General features: G+C 39.9%; 1 protein-coding gene across 1 annotated transcript in view; it reads left to right on the top strand.

Annotated features, from left to right (window-relative positions):
• LOC149081518 (metabotropic glutamate receptor 3-like) overlaps nucleotides 1–21,083 on the top strand; it is an 84,768-nt gene that overhangs the window by 3,057 nt on the left and 60,628 nt on the right. The window lies entirely within an intron of this gene.

Raw genomic sequence — 21,083 nt, 5'->3', positions numbered from 1 at the left:
ACAAACACTGATTTATTTACAAAACAGCAATTTACAGGCTAATCAGAGAGCTAACAACTTTCTCGCAAAGTTTAAACACGAATGACTGAATCTCCTTGTGCCTCTCTAGCCTGTCTATCCTGCCATCTTGTGAGCGCCGCACCATTTATAATGCCCGGAGAAACTTCGAGAAAAAGAACATTCCACAAAATTCTATCTTACAGTTTCCTAGTCGGCGGCGCTACTGTACGGAGGGGTTGAACCAATGTCTGGAGGGGCGGGACTTTCTGGAATGTTCTCACCAATAGCATCTTCCTCCGATGAACCGAAACCGGCATCAACCGATTTCGATATTTCTGAGAGCCATCGAACAAATCGCGCCATCTATCGAGAATAGTTCTTTCCACGTTGCAGTCACACAAGAACTCATATTTGCCTTGTTTGGTGTGTGTGTGTTTCCCCCCCCCCCCCCCTTGCAATCAACCTTGAGAAATTCAGAGTTTCTGAATGTTGAGAGCATCCCCAAACACATTTTCACTCATATCTCTCTTATTTTTATACTTACGGCGATGGAATTTTATTTTTAGGATAAGTGCAATGTGATAAATCAGATAAGATGGGAAAAAAATAAGGGTTTACATTGAACATTTTGAAGTTTGAACAATAATAAATATATAGATGACCCCTCATCCAAGCGAATTACACATATTCGGGTAGAAAATCACGAACCATAATTTTTGGTGGAAACCGCTTCGTTCTACGACTTTTAGAACGCAAGATATCGCCATCGTTCGGTTAAAAGTTGTGGGTACTGTACTTTTTTCTCGATGAACAAACAATAACATAGTTCGTATTCCCGCAATAATCGCATTAATATCGATAATATAGATATCGTAGGCGTATTGACTTTTGTGATATTTCACTGTATTATGAACAAGTATTGTACTTGGGAAGGTTTTTTTTTTCCCCCTTTTTTAAATAAAAACTGCATAATTCTCTCTTTTATTTATTGTCGAAGGGCGAGGCCGAATAAAACACGTTGACGTCCAAAATGTCGTGCACTATTTCGATGATAATAATAATAATAAAACGATTATTTTAAGACGTCGTTATGTATTCGTGATCGATCGATGTTCATGTTCCTCACGAGGACCAAAAACAATCGCTTTAAAAATAGAAAAAATGATTTTATTCCTTTGTTCTTTGAAAAGATACTCTGGTTGGTTATAGAGTAGGCAATATTTTTTATTTAAGGTATCCGACTACGTTGAAAACGTCATTTTGGAAGAAAATATGGATTTTAATTTTCTTATTTTTTTATAAAAGCCCTATTTGTTGTGATTCCAAAACGGGCCTTGTTTTGTTTATATGATGCTTAGAATCAGCATTAGTTAGTTACGTTCATAGAAGTTGGTCACTTAGAAGTTACGTTCACTTTAGTGTTGCGTTTTTACATACAAGTAATACGCGAATGAAGACTTTAAACGTGTTTTACGAAGAATGCTATTTTTGACATTTTACTTGACTTTGTGAGCTGATTTGTAAAAATTGATTCATGGCATCCTTACGAAATTTTAATGTGATATTTTGCTATACATTGTTGAGGTTATGAACCAAAATCTAAGGTCTATCACATATATTTTTCGAATTACAGTGTTTTATAGGCAAAATGTAGGATGAAATTTCAAAAAATTCACACGTACTTAAACATACTTTGGTGTAACTTATGAACATATCATGAAATCTTTTAAATTTTGGTTCATAACCTGCAACATTACTAGCTAAATGCACTGTGAAAATCACAAATCACATTGCAAAAATTTTTTCCAATCGTGTTTCGAATATCACATGAGCCTAAAATTTGATATAAAAACGACTTTTTCATAGAAAATGTAATAGATAGACTAAAATTTGTCACTGTTTTGACCATTTAGAGACACTTTCTATCAAAAAATGTATTTAAAGTTATTCACTCCAGAACCCTTTTAAAGAAAAGTTACAAGAAAGGTAGTCGGATACCTTAAGTACCTATGGGAACAAATTATGAAAAATTCGAAATTCGGATGAAGAAACCTTCATATTTGCTCAATTGATCATGTTTCGTAAAATCAATCTGATTAGTCAGGCTTTGATTAATCGCTGAATAATACAAAATTCTGGAGACGGTTCCAAATACATAGATGGACGAACCATAAATTATCCCCGGCCAAATTGGAACTTGAACCTAGACGACTGAAAGTTTTCTGGTCTAACAAACAATTGCTTCATCCCTTTAACTCCATCTCTCAATTGCTCTTCTTTCTTATCGATTTAGAGGCTTTTGCATACTCTTTTACCACTAGCAAATTTTTTGCACTTTTACGCACTTTTCAGTCTTTTTTACGAGCACTTTCCGTTTTTTTAGTACTTTTCCGTCTTTTTAGCACGTTTTCGTCTTCTTTTTAGCACGTTCTCGTCTTATTTAAGCACTTTTCCGTCTTATTTAAGCACTTTTCCGTCTTATTTAAGCACTTTTCCGTCTTATTTAAGCACTTTTCCGTCTTTTTAGCACGTTCTCTATCTTTTAGCACTTTTCCGTGTTTTTAGCACGTTCTCTATTCTTTTAGCACTTTTCCGTCTTTTTAGCAAGTTCTCGTCTTCTTTTAGCACTTTGCTGTACAAGTACGTTTATGTACCCTTTTAAAGCAGAGGTCTTCAACCTTCTTCTAGTCACGCGAGCACTGCCTGTACCCATCATCAAAAGAAGAGCACCCTTACGGCATGTTTGACATACAAATGCATGAAATCAAGATGATTTTAATCTTTGAATGCAATTTGTATAAGATGTTTAATTGGAATGTTGTTCAATTGCTCGCGAGCACCTAATCGCGCATCGAGCACTCTGAGCACCTGAAACCTGCAGGGAGCACCATGGTGCTCGCGAGCCGCGGGTTGAAGATGCCTGCTCTAAAGCTTTTTCACACTCTCTTATCTCCCCTAACAATCTTCATAAATACACAATTCATTTTTCGTATTTTATTACTTTTCCGAAATGCTGCATAACGTTTTTCTGCAATTTCCTCTACTGTATTCTGGCAATTTTTAACACTTTCTGCCAGCGTTTCCCATACTTTTCTTAGAACTATCCCATCTTTCTCCCAATCATCTTTTGGTACTTTTTCTAGAAGTTCTGTTCATTTTACAGCCCTCTACACATTTTTCAAGCACTTTTTCATACATTCGTTAGCACTTTTTCGTACTTTCATTAGCAATTTTTCACTTTCCCTAGCACTTTTTAAATTTTCCATAGCACTTTTTAATTTCTCGTACTTTCTTTAGCAATTGTGTGTACATTTCCTAGATCTTCGCACTTTTCTCAAGCAACTTTTCGAACGTTTCCTGGAACTTGTGTTCCTTTTTCCGTACTTTTCTAAAGCACCTTTTCATACTTTCTAGCACTTTTCCGTACGTTCCTAGCAATTTTTCCGTACCTTCTAGCACTTTTCCGTACGTTCCTAGCAATTTTTTCGTACCTTCTAGCACTTTTTCGTAATTTTTTCCACATTTTTCGTATTTTTTTACCATTACTTTTTCTAGCAACTGTATACATTTCCTAGATCTCCGCATTTTTCTGGAGCACGCTTTCATACTTTTTAGCACTTTCTTCTACTTTCCCCCCAGCAATTTTTCATTTTCCTTAGCACTTTTTAATTTTTCATACTTTCCCTAGCAATTGTGTACCTTTTTTTAGATCTCCATACTTTCCCAAAGCACCTTCTCATACATAGCACTTTTCCGTACTTTTGTAGCACTTTTTCGAATTTTCCCCAGCAATTGTGTATTTTTCTCGGAAGCTTCTACTTTTTCCAAGCAGCTTTTCATTTCATTTTCTTTTTAGCATTTTCCGCAATTTATTCTTACTTTTTTGTACTTTTTACCAGCACATTTTCGAACTTTCCCTAGCAATCATGCGCTTTCCCAAAATCTCCGTTCGCATTTGTAAAACATTTTCTTGTTTCCTAGCACTTTCCCATCTTTTTTCCAAGTTTTCATATATTTTGCGTTCTAGAATTTCTCTTCAGTATCCATATTTTCCCTGTACATTCAACTGTACTCTAATCCATACACTCTTCTCTTTTTTTTTTCTAGCATTATCCTGCAATTTTTCAAACACTGCTTTTGCGTACCTTCCCCAACTCTCCGTACTTCTTTCAAGCACTTTTCCCAGTTGTCTTTTTCATGAGACTTTTCTAGTAATCTTAACCTGGCTCTCTAAGTACACCTAACTTAACCGACCAAAAATTTCCTGTTTTTCCCGTTCTTCTCTGAACGGTTATTATTCTGTTCATTTAACACGTATTTAGCTACTTTTTTCTCCACATCTTTCTCTTAATTATTTTAAGCGCTTTTGACGTACTTTTCTTAGCGCTTTTTTCCCTTACTTTTTAACACCTTCTCACATTTTCTTAGCAATCTTATGCTTTTTTTCGCAGCATTTTATAATTTTTCCTATAGCAGTTTTCCATGCTTCTCCCCTAGCTCTTTTTCCTAGCATTATCCTGTACCATTTACTTTTAAATCTCTTCTCTCCAATTGTTTTTTTACACTTTTCTCTTAGCACTTTTCGTACTTTTACTTGCACTCTGGGATCTTTTTCTGGAGCTTTCTCATTTTTTCCCTAGAACTTCTCTTTTTCTTCGTACATTTTTACAGCAGTTTTCCATGTGTTTGTTTCCTAGCATTTTTCCTCCATACACTTTTTTTACCTTAACTCTAATCCATACATTTCCCGTTTTTATAGCAAAACCTTGTAATTATTTACGTAAGCACTGCTTTTGTGAGTACTTTTCTCGGTTCTCCGTACCTCTCTCTCTTCACAATTATTTTTTCTTTCCAGCACTTTCCAATGTTTTTCCATCATTTTCCAGCAAACTTTACCCTGGAATTTCTCATCAGTTTTCTAAGCTTCTTTAGTTGTTTCGATTTTTTCTCCCAGCAGTTTTTAAATATATTTACCTTCGATTTCTTTTTCTCATATAATCACTTTTTTTCCTACAGTACATTACCACGCAATTTTCTAGGTACTCTTTTCTATCTTCCCCGTACTTTTTTCAAGCACCTTTTCGTATTTTGGTTAGTGCTTTATCCCTTTTTTCTAGCACTTTCTCACCTTTTCTTGGCAATATTATTTCCTTTTGGCGGCATTTTACAATTTCTCTTAGGTTCCTTTCGTGCAGTGCTTACATTGTTTCCTAGCATTACCCCGCACTTGTTCAATCTATGAGAATAACATTTTTGCATACATTATCCAAATATACAAACTTCTTCAACTTTTATCAATTTTTCAACTGCTTACAAATACGAACTAGTGGGACACTGTACATAATGTAGGACATCCCGTTTTCCCGGAGGATCGTTTCATGTTATTTCCGTGTCAAAATAAAGCAAACATCATACAATCTGGATCGGGAAGAAGCCATAATTCAGCCTATCAGGAAACGCGTCTGCAGACGGAAATTTTAGTATCTATTGCAACAACTCCTCGTTCTAAATTCGGATTCACCGAAACCCTACATGGATGGTTTTCTATTCATTCGGTGGCGATTGATTTTTTTTTCTTTTTTTTGTGGTCGGGGAGGTTCAGAGGGGCTTCTGTAGGAATATAGTCAACCGTTCTGATAAGAGAGACCAGGGATGCATAACCTTTTGAGACCGCGGGCCAAAAACTTGTGTAAGTAGTGTGGCCCGTGCTTTACGGGAGATATTTCCGTAATTTTCCGTCACCCAAACCTTTTTATGAAATTTCCTGTTTTTCCTTATTTTTAACGAGGCTTTACAAGAAATGAGATTTTTTTTTCATGACTTATAAATTAGTGCATTAGACAATTTTTTTGGCCGTAATTGACAACTTTGCTTGCGTTTAACAATTTTTTTTGGCTGTGATTGGCGACTCTACTTGCTTTTGCCATCTTTTGGCTGTAATTGACAATTCTACTTGCCTTTGAAATTTTTTGGCTATAAATGACAACTTTACTTGTTTTTGACATTTTTGGCTGTGTTTGGAAGCTCCATTTGTCTTTACGTTAGAAGTTCCTCAGGAATAGTAACATGGGGCGTGTTTGGTTTAGTAACAATAATAAGTCCATTTGTCTTTGAAATTTTTTGACTGTAATTAGCAACTTTAATTGTGTTCGACACTTTTTTCAATGATTGGTAACTTTACATGCCTTTAAAAATTTTTTGTCTGTGATTGGCAACTTTACTTAGCTTTGAGAAATTTTGAGTTGTGGTTGGAAAATACTTCTTTTTACATTTTTTTGGGCTGTATTTGGTGGCTTTACATACCTCTGAAAATATCTTTGCTTATTAAGCAACTTTACTTGCTACTGACATAATTTTTAACTCTGATAAATTTTCTTGTATTTGACATTTTTTTATTTGGCTTATATTGGCAACGTTACTTGCGTGTAGCAATTTTTTTTTGGCTCGTGTGATCGGTAACTTTATATGCCTTTGAAAATTTTTTCTTCTAACTGTGTGGCAACTTTATTTGGCTTTGAATTTTTTTTCATTGTAATTGCCAACTTTACTTTTTTTGACAGTTTTTTGGGCTGCATTAGGCAGCTTCACCTCCATCTGAAAACTGTTTTGGCCTTAATTGACATTTGAAATTTTTGCATTTTGAAATATTTGCATTTGAAATTTTTTTGGCGAATGAATCACGATTTCCAGTGTTTTTTATAAAGGATGGCCAGCCTATGCATTTATATCGTGTTGTGTTTATTAATACTTTTCCACCGTAACACCTTCCGTGAGCCAGGTGCAGCCTCTTGTCGGGTTGCATTTGGCCCGCGAGTCGGAGGTTTTGCACTCCTGGGATAGTCACTTTTCGTTGTTTTACACGGTTGTGTATGATTAGAATTGACCATATTCTGAAATTACGAAACCGGGACAACTACAAAAATCTATCCAAATATCGTAAATGTTCCTCCATTCCAAGTCACGCCCTAACGAATACGAATCTAGACACGGTGGAATTATGGGTGAGCTAACCCCTTATAATATTTCGTAATAATTTGTAATATCTCTTGGGCTTCACACGGGCGTTGCTCGGTGTCATCATGTTTATATGGGGAATACATATGATGAGATCTGATGATGGTATTGTGATCTTCCCGAAGATATGTATGCAGATAAAGCTGCTACTTCCAGTCAAGTACGAGTGTTCTCCAGCGTGGCCCAGCCCCCCACGGTGCAGAGCCGGGGCCATGTCTGGTCCTACAGTCAAGTACGAGGCCCCAGAAATGAAACAAATTGTCAGATTTCATTGAGCGATTGATGTACAGCGTCATCTTTTGATACCTTTCTTTAAAAATTTAAATTTCGAGTGTTTTTTTTTTTTGTAAAATTAACAATTTGCGAATATCAAAAAATATTCCATCATCAGTTTTAATATGACAAAATGTATGCAAAATCTTAAAATATATATATATATAATTTACACAATCGTTGAGATTCCAGTAAGTTCATTATTTCTACAATTAATAAGCACACTTTATACAGGTCGCAGTATTTAAAAAAATTGCAAGGATTTAAAAAGGTTGTTAAAGAGGGGTAACCCCTCTTTACTGTTTTCAAAAACTATTTATTTTATTTGGCTGTAATTGTTTGTTAAATATTTTCTTCCCTTGGTCCCCAAACATCTCCACGGCCCTCTTCCATGAGTGAGTTATTGAATTTATTTATTCAGTGAATTTATGTTGAAAAAAAAAAATAGTATGATGAATAAGTTCGTTCTCCAGACTCATGGGCTAGATTTCAATGAGTTTCCCTGTTGTTCTGGTTCTCTGCAGGGTCGTCTCAAAGTACTTACTCTCTGGTGAAGTGGTTTTATGTGGGCACCCTGTACTTTTTTGGAAATCACCATTCTCTTACAGGTCTGCCTGCTCTCTCTGCAAGAGATACAGACTCGCATTCGCGCCTTCAGTTGGAAAACCACCTTCAGCCGCGAACGGAGTTCGAACACGGATCCTCATGTTGAAAGTACGGCACGGTACGCACATGACCACCCTGCGACAGTTGGAAGAAACAGCTTACATATTCACATAATACTCTTTGAAAATAACTGCACCAAATCTCACCACGTGGGCCCTTTATATGGACACGAGACCCGGGGAATTGCGAGGGTGACCCATACACTACGATTGCCCTGTGCCAGAGGAGGTAGCTAATTTCGCCCTTCACCTCTATTTCAGAATTATGAGGGGGGGGGGGGGCTCCAAAATGAGTGCTTGCTCCAGCTGACCAAGCATCTAGTTGCGGCCCTGTTCTTGTGGGTAAGACGGAAAGAAGCACACAGTTTCAATTGTGAGAGTTGTATAGATATGACTGAGGTTCAGGCATTACGGAAGGGAGTCAGGATTTAGGAGGGCCCCATGGTTAGTGAGCAGTGATGCTCATTCTACATTGACTCCGTCTTTAGGAGTCGTTCAAGTATTACCTATTACTTAAACAGAATATTGATCATTTTCAACCCCCCCCCCCTCCCGTCATCAAAATTATTACATAAGCAGGGCATAGAGTGGTACTGGTTGCAACTTTGGCTGCCGATTAGCTACTCGGCATTGGTTGCCTTCTGCCCCCCCCCCCCCAAAAAAAAAATCAAATCAATGTTTTGAATTCATCCTCACAAATTTTTTTTTCAAATCAAAAATTTTTCCATTCATTTGTTGCGATTTCATCCAGAAAAATTGCAATCATGAAACTTTTTTTTTTCCCGATTTAGCAGAAAAGGAGCGAAAATTGAATTTTGCGCGCTTTTTTTTTTTGAACAAACAGCACAATGGACAAAACAGACAAAAAAAATAGTAAAAATTATAAACGAAACACTTTTCGACCCAAAGGGATATAAATAACCTTCCATGGGTCATATTGATACATTACAGAGAATGTCTGAGCAACATACAAAGGTATATTTTGCTACAATTGCTGTGTGCAGGCAATTCACATCAAATATATTTCTTTTAAATTTTATACTATAGTCTGATGTGTTGTATTACAGATATATATATTTTCCTACAACAAACATATAAACAAACTTTACTCCTTAAAATTTACAATTTCATTAACCATCGAATGAGACGAACCGCTCAATATCTGTTATTTCCTGTATACAATCCTTTATGGGCTTTTCAAATATATACAATGATTGCTGCTGTCTAATAATATCATCAAATTCTCTACACATTCTTGGAGCAAGAAAACATATTGATTTTTTGAAAATTGTTTTTTTTGGTAATGGTATATGATATTGTGATCTCATAGTGCTTCTTTGTATATATATTCACTGTGGAATACCAATCAGGGTTCTTACACGTGAATAGTAAAACTTTACACAGATAAAGTTGACGTATATTAAATTGGATTAATGATACTCTATTATGTGAAGAAGTGTTGGTTTGTAGAATGTCACGCGTCGAAAACAGTCGTAAAGATTATCTATATAGTATAGATTGAATTTTTATATGTTCCCTCCCAAACTTGTAATGCATATAAAATATGTGGGAAGACCCATGCAAAAAAAAAAACCACTTCTTTCAAACTTTGGTGTGAGATGATAGCCTTTAATTTATACGTCATTGCTGTAATTTCACGTATTGCTCATCGAAAATGGCAAATTTCACCTTCATCGAAACTATTTTATATATGAACACGAAAATTAACTATCCATTATAAGATCGATGGATACAAACGAGCCATACTGGAAAAACTTGTATTGCCTTCTTCATTGGGAAATTTTCATGGTTACCCTGATCGATTACGAATCTTAAGAGTACACAGAAAATTGGAGACTTTCCCCCCTTTTAGAAACGTATCAACTCGTGAGATACGAGCCGCAAATACACGGCTAATATCGTACTCTCGGGAGAGAGAAATGATCCATAGCCTTCAGCTATCTATATCGACTGGAATTCTGACAAGCACTATATATATCACGATATCAATTCAAATACCTCCCGACAGGAAATTACAGCGGTCGGGAGAAAGTTCTAGAACGCGTTTTATTGCACGGCGTTTGACTGACATTGGCGTTCATTAGACGTTTCACTCCCACAACCACCCTCTTATCATATCTGGAGTCATTTAAAATTTCAAGAATCGATCGATTCTTGAAAAATAAGAAGAGGGGGGCGTGAGATAGAAACTGATGACTTCAGCTCAATTTCATGAGAGATAATGTATCTCGGTGATGAGAGAGAGATAATCAAAGTAATGAATATAAGCGGGAATATCATTCAACATCGATGATGATGAGATTGGGATAGTCGTCGGCCGTCTAGATCCAGATTCGAAGGTCAGCCTCTCGGTCTATCCTCATTGCTAATCTCTCCTGATATCTACGCTCTGGCGAAGAAAGAAGAACGCGCCGCACGTGTTTTGATGAGGATTTCAATGATTTACGACGTTGGATTGATTAATTTTCGGATCGGGCTGAAGCAGGTGATATATCTGCATACGTGAGAAGCAATTAGTGTGATGTAGTTCCCCGTACCCCAGAAGTCGGGCACTCGTACTTGTTGTACGCGACACATGCCAGAGGGTATGTGTTGAGCCATGAAGAGGGGCAGAGGCGCCGACATGAAGAAAACATCGGTGGTGTTCAAAATTGCTGGTTGTCCCGTATATATACGGGACTCAAGCGCGTACGCAGGAAAGGGAAGGTGTATTGCATTGTTTTTTCAGAAATTATTGAGGTGGGTAGGTTTCAGTTCTCCCTGCAAAATTTATTGGGGGATACTGGGGGGGGGGGGGGCTCAAATGGCCTCAGCCATTAATTTCCGATGTCTATGGCAATGGCGTATTCACAGAGGGGCTTAGCGGTAGTCCAGGGTGGCAAGATCAGAAGAGCAGCGGCAAATTTGAAAAATGAGTGACCAAAATAATTATTAGAATGTGAGAAATGCGGCAAAACTTGTATATATAACCCTAAATAAATCCGCCTCTGCCAAAACAGTAAGCGACTAGGTCAGTGAGTGATCAAAAGAGTGACTTAGAGAGAGTTTTGCAAGCACATGAACGAGCAAAAGAGAGATACTTCGAACGTGAGCAAGCGTTGCGTACAGAGCGAGGGACTAGGTCCATGAGTGACCCAGATTATTTGCAAGCACGTGAATGACCGAAACAGTGTGTAAGCATGAGAATGACTAGAAGAATAACTTAGAGAGTTTGAGAGCATGGGAATGGCCTCAGAGACTCAATGGGAAAAGACTCAATGGCCTCAGAGACTCAATGGGAAAAGACTCAATGGCCTCAGAGACTCAATGGGAAAAGACTCAATGGCCTCAGAGACTCAATGGGAAAAGACTCAATGGCCTCAGAGACTCAATGGGGGTTCAAGAGACTGGAATGGGAAAAAAGGTGGCACAATTCGTGTAGAGTGCCCACAAGCGGCGAAATCATAAATGCGCCTCTGAACGGGGCGGGGGGGGGGCAAAAATATTCATCAATGACGAATAAAACGAGCAAAATAATGAAGAGGAGGACTCAGGCCCATTTATACATATGCAATATTGCGCTAGCGTTTGGGAGTTCTCGTACACGCTTGGCTACGTGCAAAACCCTTGAAGCCCTTGAAGATGACCCCTTCGGGAAAATGACAGGATTTTAGCCTAGGTGACTCTAGGACAAATCTGATTTAGTTAAGCACAAAACCACACACACACTACGAACTCTTCAACGAACAAAATGTCTGTGACCATACGTCCCGCTTTTAAACTATCTGCCCTACATTTTGTTGCAGTGTTATTTTGCCGTTCTTAGTTGCTGACAATTTGATCTTCATTACGTTGATGAGCCATGGTCCCTATAACCTTGGGGGGGGGGGCAGGGATTTTAGCCTGGGACCTTTGTCGGATCCCATCTATAGTGAATTTATAGTTAAAAAAAAAAGAAAGAAGGGAATTATCGCAAGAGAGCTCTAGAGATGTAGCCCTATTGGTAGGGCCGCAACTGGATGTTTGGTCAGCCAGGGCATTCATGCATCTTGGCGCTCACCCCCTTGCAATATTGAAAAAGATGTTAAAAGGTAAAATTTGCGCCCTCTCTGGTCTGACGCCCGGGCCACAAAGCCGGCCTGCTTACCCCCCCCTCACCACCTAGTTACGGTTCTTCTTGTCAGCAACCATCCTCCCACCAACATGCATACTTGCCCACATTGTGAATGAGTATATTCTTGTTTCTGGTTCTTACGGTCCCAGGCTCTGTCTGTTCCTTCATGTTTTCTTAAAATTTTCATCTCCAACGTATTGCTGAAAAGTGATGTGTCATGTGAATTTTTACTATTGGAAATTTTATTATCCCCTTCTGAAGAGAGAGTAAGGGACTCGGTAGTAGCTCGGCAAGCCTAAGCTTGCCGTCCCTTACAACCTCCCACCCGGGTGAAACGCGCCCCTTGAACCCCGGCTCGAGCCGCTCCTGCTGTTAGCACCCAGGACTCCTGTCAGGCCCCTTTCAATGAAACTATGGGTCATGGAGAAACAAGCACTATTCTAAAAATCAGTCAATTAAGTCCTTGAATTAAGCACAACGCAGGCAAGGGGCCGTTCAAGTATTACGTCATCATCGACGGGAGGGGGGGGGGGGAAAGGGGTTCCCGATTTGCTGACTTTTGATGACAAGGGGGGGAGGAGGGGTTTGGATAATGCTTACGTCATCAACCACCCTTTATGAAAATATGAAATATTCTGAATGGCACCTTACTCGGTGCGACAAAAACGAAAAAAGAAAAAAAACCTTTTGATAGTTTGTGGCCACTTGAAGTAACATTCCCTCCTATTGACAAGTGCCCTACAGAGCCACTTTAGTGATCTCTATATGTTTCGCGGATCCAAGCGATCTAGAAATGTGTAATGGCCGCTAAAGTGCTCTGGAACTGTGCACGACATCACTCAATTGATCCGTAATTATATGCCGCGGATCACTTAAATAATCTGAGAATGTGGCGCGGGTAACTTGAGTGATGTAGAGCCACACTGGGGACCACTTAAGTGCTCTAAAACTACGTCACATGTCACTCTGTGTCCCGGGTCATTTAAGTGATCTGAAAATGTGCCACGGGCCACTTAAATGTTCTGGAATTGTACCAAGGGACACTTAAACGATCTGTAAATGTGCCGCTTAGTTCATTTTTACAAAATTAGGTTTGAGGAGGGTAGGCCGCATCAGATAACCCCCAGGGTCACATCTGGTCCGCGGGCCAACGGCCTTTATGCGATTTATCATTATATGGCTTAAAGGGTGTGTCGCAATGAATTTATTAAAGATAAATTTTGAGTTCATAGACTTCAAATAGCATTGAAATTAACAAAAATTGGTTACATTAACATATAAACGTACTTTCTTCCGAAATTTCAAATTAAAAAAAAATATTTTTGATCATGGAAAGGGGGCACGAGAGAACCCACCCCGTGTACGTCTCTGATCCCACTATGGGCGTTAGGATTCAGAGAGGCAGAGCTGATGACGAAATTTTGCTGACAAGGGTGGGGAGGGGGGGGGGGTCAGCGTTTTGCTGACTTTTGCTGACAAGGGGGTGGGGGGGGGTCAAAAATGGCTAAAAATTTGCTTATAATACTTGAACGGCCTCTAAGGAAAAGTACGGAGAGTTCTCAGTAATCCGAGTCGGTCTCGTTGTTCACGGCTTATCGAGACTACTGTATGTGTGTATAGAAAACAGTAGTTCCCGACGTTTTTTTTCCTTCCCGTACCCCCCCCCCTCCCCCCCTCCCTGGATAATACATTTTTAATGTTGGAAAATTCAGGGTTTTTTTTCTGTAATTGATTACATTAATTATCTGATAATCAACTTCTATGAATCATTTTACTTATTGTTTAATGTATTTTCGGCTGTGGTTAATGATTAATTTTGATTTCATTTCTTTTGAGAATTGATTCAAAAACGAAACTAGAAGAAAAAAGTTCGATAAAAGAAATTTTATCGAACTTTTATAGTGTAATCCCAGCCTTTGACACTCGACTGAATTTTTTTGAAATTTTTCCTGGGTCACGTGCGTTTACGACAGTACCGAATCTAAGCAGAACGTGCTAATAACATGAGGTGCCACAAGTTAAACAAATAAGGTACATACTAATACCACAAGGTTACACACACACGAGGTAAACAAACCATGAAATACACTCATTGCCATAAAAATTTGCGCACCCAGAAGAAGTCGTCAAAATGAAACGAAATTTTACACATGTAAGTACTACGTTGATATAAGTAAGTGATTAGAAAATCCAAGAAAAAGGATCATTTATTGCAGAAAAAAGTACAGATGAACAGAAGTTTTAGTACTCTGTTGGACCCCCTCTAGCGCGAATGCACGATGCGATACGAGCGGGCATTGAGGCATACAAGTTCCGTATGATGTCCTGAGACATCTCGTTCCACAGTTGCTGTAAATGCGCCTCTAGACCAGACCAACCTCGTAGGGTGTTCAACTTGCCGTCCCAAATGATCCCAGATATGCTCGATTGGTGACAAATCTGGGGATAGAGCAGGCCAGGGAAGAGTGGTAATGTGGCGGAGGCAGTCTTGTGACATCCTTGCTGTGTGTGACCTAGCATTGTCTTGTTGAAAAATGGCTCCTGGGAGCCCTGCCATGAGTGGCAACACATGTGGCTGAAGGATGTTATGGACGTACCGCTGGGCTGTCATTGTGCCATGGATCAATATTAGGGGTGACCGTGTATCGTAAGCAATGGCACCCCATACCATGACACCAGCTGTGGGAGCGGTGTGTCGCTGTATAGCGAAGGCAGGATTGAAGCGTTCACCACGGGGCCTCCACACACGAACACGATTGTCATCACTGCTCAAGTTGAATCTCGATTCGTCGCTGAAGACGACCTGGTTCCATTCCGTTGCAGTCCAATCCCGTCGTGCTCGACACCACTCCAAACGGAGGCGTTGGTAGGTGGGTGTCATTGGCAGCACACGTAATGGGCGCCGCGATACCAGATGTCCTTCAGCCAGGCGCATTGCGATGGTTCGGGAAGACACGGGCCCGTAGTGAAGCTGCTGCCTGTGTCTGGATAGCGGCAAATGAGGCAGTTGGCTCTACGCGTGCGTTTCGGATGATGTGACGGTCTTCTCGACGACTGGTCTGTCGAGGGCGTCCTGAACCTGGTCGCCGTGTAAATGACGTCTCTTCTGTCCACTGGTCCCAACACCTCCTCACAGTAAAATCAGAACGGCCTAGTTGACGAGCTACTCGCCGAGCTGACCACCCAGCTTCCATCATCCCGATGATCCTTCCCCTATCGAACTCTGACAACTGCTCATATGGTCTTCGGCGGCGGCGTAACGGCATGTCTACCTCAGCATTTCCTTTGCAAACGATTAAATACACTCCAGCAAGCTCCGCTTACCTGTTTTATACTCCAAGGAGAACGAAGTTCAACGCCCTCTAGTGGCATTACGCAATGCGCAATCACGCTGCATTTCTAATCATTTGCATATCTGCCCGATATGTACCTTCAGGCCAACTTTCGTTTCGATCCCGCAATTATTTCTTGGTGCGCAAATTTTTATGGCAATCAGTGTAGTTTATGTAAATGATGGTATTTTTTTTACAACCGAAATGGGAAACAAGTATGATCGCTACAACACAAAATTCGAGTTACACATTTCTACCAGTAAAAGTAAAGATCAATCAATGAAGTCAATTGACTGATTGATGACCGCTCGCGCCCAGGGCTGTTGTGCAAGGCAACTTCACCTCCTGGGAGGCTGGGTCGTGCCGGAGAGCATCTTCAACAAGTGAAATAATTACATACATTCTATGGAAACAATCCATCAGAAAACATTGAGCACGAAACAATCAGGATTAACAAAGGGAAAAATGAAATAATGAAATGTATGTACCAAAAAAGAAAAAAAGAGTAAATACACGCTTATTTAAGCAGATTAACTATGTACATTTACATCTGGATGCTTTAATTGGGATGTAGAGTGTATCTCCGAGGGAAAAAAGGGCTGCCTGGATTGATCTTTCTTTATTCCTGAGTCTTGTGATCATGGGGATGCTGGCTAGGAATTTTTGGTCTTGGTTCTGAAGCGGTACATTCGGAATCGTTGGAATCGGCAGTCCGGTTAATTGGACGTCTGAATTCTGTTTCGCATGTTTCAAGATGTTTAACAAGTTTTATTATGCGATTTGCATTCATCGGAATCCTGATGATGCGTCGTTTCTAGAGCGTCAGCTTGTCTCGGTCTGGTAATTTAAAATGGAATTCTTCGGTTTTGGGACACTCTGAGATGAAATGAAAATTGTTTCTCCTCTTTTTCGCAGAGGCAGAGGCTACTATTTTGAATCTTGAATCTTGCCAGATAGGCCGGGAATGACCCGTGTTCGGTGAAATAGATAGTAATGTTTCTGGGTCATGGCAAGTGGTGTATACTGACTTTGGGTAGAATTTCGTGGATCTTACGCCCTGTTCTTTTAGTGACCCATCTTTCTTGCCAATGACGTAATGATTCTTGCATCCACTTTCTTTTGTATGCTGATCTAGGGGTCGGTATGGTACAAGGGGTTCCTTCCTTGGTGGCCAGCTTTACAAGGAAGTCAGCTCACTCATTTCCTTCATCTTTGTTATGAGCTTTGATCCAGCACAGATGTATTTTGCAGTTTTGAATAAGTAGCTTACGGATTTCGCGGGCCATTGGATTTGTTGTGAGTGGGTCTTTGAGAGCTTTCGAAGAGGACAGGCTGTCTGTTTTTATTATGGTATTGTATGGAAATATTGTCGCCACTTCTACAGCTTTCTTGATGGCCAGCATTTCAGCTTGAAATACTGTATTCCGATCGTGAAGTTTGGTGATCCGTTAATCTCTCTCTCTCTTCGTTGTCGCTGAATATGCTGTAAGCTGCTCCCATTTCCTCCGTTGTTTTGGACCCATCCGTGTATATTATTCGTCCACGTGTTTCCGGAATATTCTGGAGAATGCAATATCTAATTCTGCTGCAATATCTTCTGCCGGGTGATGTGTCCATCCCGTGATTTTGTTTCCCAAAAATATGGAAAAACAAAATCACGGGATGACCATATTTTTATGTGATATCCATTTTTTATGATATCCATCGTGAAGTGAAGCTAAAGTCCCCTAGCCCTTCACGTTTGTATACCAAATGAATGAATGAATATCACTGTGTCATGGCCATCGCAGAAATCTTTATTGGACACGAGGGAGAAGCATAATAATAATATTGATGTGCCGGATTCTATATCCTGAAATCCTACTCTCTCTTGGAGGGAACGCCATTCGTGGAAAATAACTGATACCATGAGGCTGAACCAACCCACCATCATTCTCCTTATCCGTAGCAGTATCTCCCAAAGTGAAAACATCTCATTTCTCTGGGAATTATGGATTTTCAATCAAATAAACCAGTATTTATAACACGATAAAGATCTTACGGCGGCAGGAATCTTCAGTAAATTTTCACGAATATAGCAAATATTTCGAAACCTTGTACATAATTTATCGTTTTTCTCGTGTGGCTACAATTTAAGTGACCTCTATTCAGAGCGGGCAAGAGAGAGAAGAGGTTTATTCATCATTTCAACATGCGAATTCGGAATTCATGGAGATAAACGTACAAAAACTAGAATTAGAGTAGGAAAAATAAATGAAATATCTCTGAGAGAATTTTTCCCAATAGATCGCAGTAATTGTCAATCTTTCACAACTCAAGTCCCCTCGTAATGCATGAAAGAAACACGTTCGCATCCTTTAAAATTGTAGGAGTTTCTCTTATCCCTGGAAATTACATGGAAGATTGTCTTATCCTATAGGGATGCATAGGGAAGATGATTTCCCCCAAAATATGTGTATGAAGTTTGAAATTGCATGAAAATTTTTTTGACGTCTATAGCTCGTTCAAAAGTGAGTCCACGTTACTACAGTGACTTTCCTGAGTTCGGGGACTGATGTGGACCAGACGAATAGTCTCGGCACGAGTAATTGGCTCGACAGGATCTGCCTATGGCTTGGGCATGTAGAGATGCATGTTTCAAACTTTACATTCCTAAAGGGAAGGAGGAAATTTAGACTTTCGTGATTGGCCACACAGTGAGTGACGAATGTAGCAAAACATCACCGTTGTCGGTGTTTTTGGCGAAGTTTAAGGTAAGGGCAGAATGACGATTATTTTTTGGACATTTTCATGATCAGACTTTTCACTTTTCTCAAATAGTGGCAGGCATTTTATTAATGAATTTGAGCATTTCGTTTAATTAATTAAAATTCATTCTTATAAGTAGGCTGACCATATTTCTTCGAGCGAAATACGGGACATTAGGATTCCAAATACGGGAAAATACGGGACATTGCCAATTATCGCCAAAAATGACGCTAAAGGCTGACTACAAAGTTGCCGAATAATGTTGCAAAAGTGAAAAAATCACAATGGCGGCAAATGATGCATTACTGCAAATTGCAGTGGATTAAAATGTATTCCACAAAAAAAAAAACGTTCACCAAGGTGAATGTGGGAGATTAATATTCTCATATTAGTTGTACAAATACAAATACAACGCCACAACAGGCAAATTGCCCAACGAGGTGGCTGACTTAAGAACATAGATTGGAGGCCCTACCTACTACGACTACACCACACATGCAACCCCCCCCCCCCCGCGGAACCCCCCCAACGAATCGGTACATGCGGGAATGTGCGTGTACGTGTAGTGAAACCTGACGGGAAGTTTTTGTTGTTTCTCTGTAATGCTTGTTATGTGTAGATGTAATTATCATAAAATAATTTATGAGTTGAAGAATAATGTCAATCTTTGACTTCAATAAAAAATAAACATTCAAGTAGGCTTCGTGTAAAATACGGGAAAAACCGGGCACTTTTGCCAAAAAGTCGGGACGGCCAAAAAAAACAGAAAATACCAGGACAGTCCCGGGAAATACGGGACGTATGGTCACCCTACTTATAAGTTACTCTTTATGGCCGGCCCATGGAAGAATTATCCCTTTGTCCCTTTGGGCCAAATCGTGTTTGTTTTTTGTAATTGTCATTTTGCCTTGTTTGGATTTTTTGCCATTTTGGAATCAAGTTTTATCTAATTTTTGAATCAGATCTGGTCTCTTTTGTTGGGCAGAAAAGGCAGGGCAACGAATTTTTAAAAGGAAGCTATAGAGGAGGAGGGGGGCGTGTAAAAATTTAGATTTTTTATTTTATTTTGTGACACACTGTATTCTCAAAGGGGTACAGAACGCATTTTGAGCATTGTTTAAGCTGGAATCATACCTCTACGACGGACGGTTGATCAGATAAATTCCACATTAGCACTTACAGGACACCCTGTATATGATTTTCGAGCATGGCCCAGGTCTTCTTTGGTCACTTGCGTATCTCTTCGTTGAAACAGAGCGGTGGGACATGGCCTGTGGTCAAGAAGAGGAGGTAAATACAGGGTGCATAGCAAACAGGGGGTATGACATTTTACTGGAGAACCGTTGATCCTAGAGGTATACTTCCAGCTAGAAATTTTTTTAAATTACGTGCAGTAATCAGATATGTCACTCATATTTGAAGGGGGTTGTATAGTTATTAATATAAAATAATTAAATTTTTATACAGTCCCCGTGTGCCCCGAAAACCCAATTAGAAAGTTGCCCTGTCTCTCCTGATGCCAAAAAAAGCTTCTAGGTTTCTAAGTGAGATATTCCAATTGAAAGAATGGAGGAAAGTTGAGAAAAAACAGCTCTACATGCGGAAGAAACCGTTTTAGCCGCATTTAACGTTGTTTTCGCCATATTTCCTCCGTTTTTTTAAATTCACATATCTCAGTAAATATTTCACTTAGGAACGTGGAATTTTCATTGTCTACATCGGAAGAGACAGGGGGCACCAACTTTTTAATAGGATTTTGGGGACACACGGGGACTGTATAAAAAGCTGATTCTTTCATTTTAATAACTATTCGTCCCCTCGAAACACATATCTGCGTACACACACACACCATACACCGTTATTTAGAAACTTTCTGTAATAGAAAAAGTACAACTCTCTAGGATCAATGGTTCTCCAGCAAAATACCATACCTCTGTTTGCTATGCGCACTGTATATGTGAACATCTTTATGTTAGAGCAGTAGGGCCCCCCCCCCCAACCTATGGTATGCGCCATAAAAGCGGATAGAAACTGCTCGGATGGGGCCTCAATCACAGCCCTCAGTATTTAACTATGGTGAAGTGCTCTTCTGAAGGCATGTAAAGAATCATGCGGCAGTACACGAGTAATACTCCGCAACTACGGAAAACCCGAGGAAAGATAGATGATATATGATAGATGATGGTAGATGAAATATTTTACCATGGCATTTAGTGTATGAAAGATTGCAAATCTTCCACGCATTTTTTTTCCCGTGTATGAACGTAATTATAGCGCTTTGAAAACCTCCTTCGCATATAGAGGGTCCATGTTCGCCCTTCGAGCATTTTTAGGTGAACGTAAACTTTCTACGCATTTCAAGAGGAGCGTACATTTTCTAATAGTTTATAAGGAGAACGCTAGCTTATCACCTAGGGCAGTGGTCGGCAAACCGCGGCTCGCGCGCCACATGCGGCTCTTTGGCCCCCTTGAGTGTGGCTCTTCCCCGAAATACCACGTGCGGGCGCACAAAAATTCCAGATTTTCGCAAAATCTTGTTTAGACATGCATTTTGGCCATTTTGTTCTTGCTCCCTCCCGTCCCATCTTTTTCCCGGTTTCTTGCCGAAAAAAAGAGCGAACGCCTGACGCTGCTGTCACGTGACACTTCCGCGACCAATCAAAACTGGATTTTGGGTCGAAACTGAGAATTTCGGGAAAAAGTTGTCGAAAACGAAACGTTTTCCTGAGGTGCTCGAGGTAGATAGACGCAAAAGACGTCTCCTCTCAGAACATGGGTGGGACATGTAATGTTTTCCATACTAAGGAACGTCAACCTCTACCTTGCCAGATCATAGAAAACGATGCACCTGGGCCTTCCCAACCCCCCCCCCACCTCTAATGACTGCTCTCCCGCGGTCTCCTCTCTCCAACCAACGTCGGTCAACACTGATAGAAA

This window comes from Pholcus phalangioides, unplaced genomic scaffold, assembly GCF_987345545.1.
Source record: "Pholcus phalangioides strain wild (caught in Gottingen) unplaced genomic scaffold, Ppha-v1.0 ptg000010l_1, whole genome shotgun sequence".
NCBI classification, from domain to species: domain Eukaryota; kingdom Metazoa; phylum Arthropoda; class Arachnida; order Araneae; family Pholcidae; genus Pholcus; species Pholcus phalangioides.
This window is presented reverse-complemented; position numbering and strand designations above follow the sequence as displayed.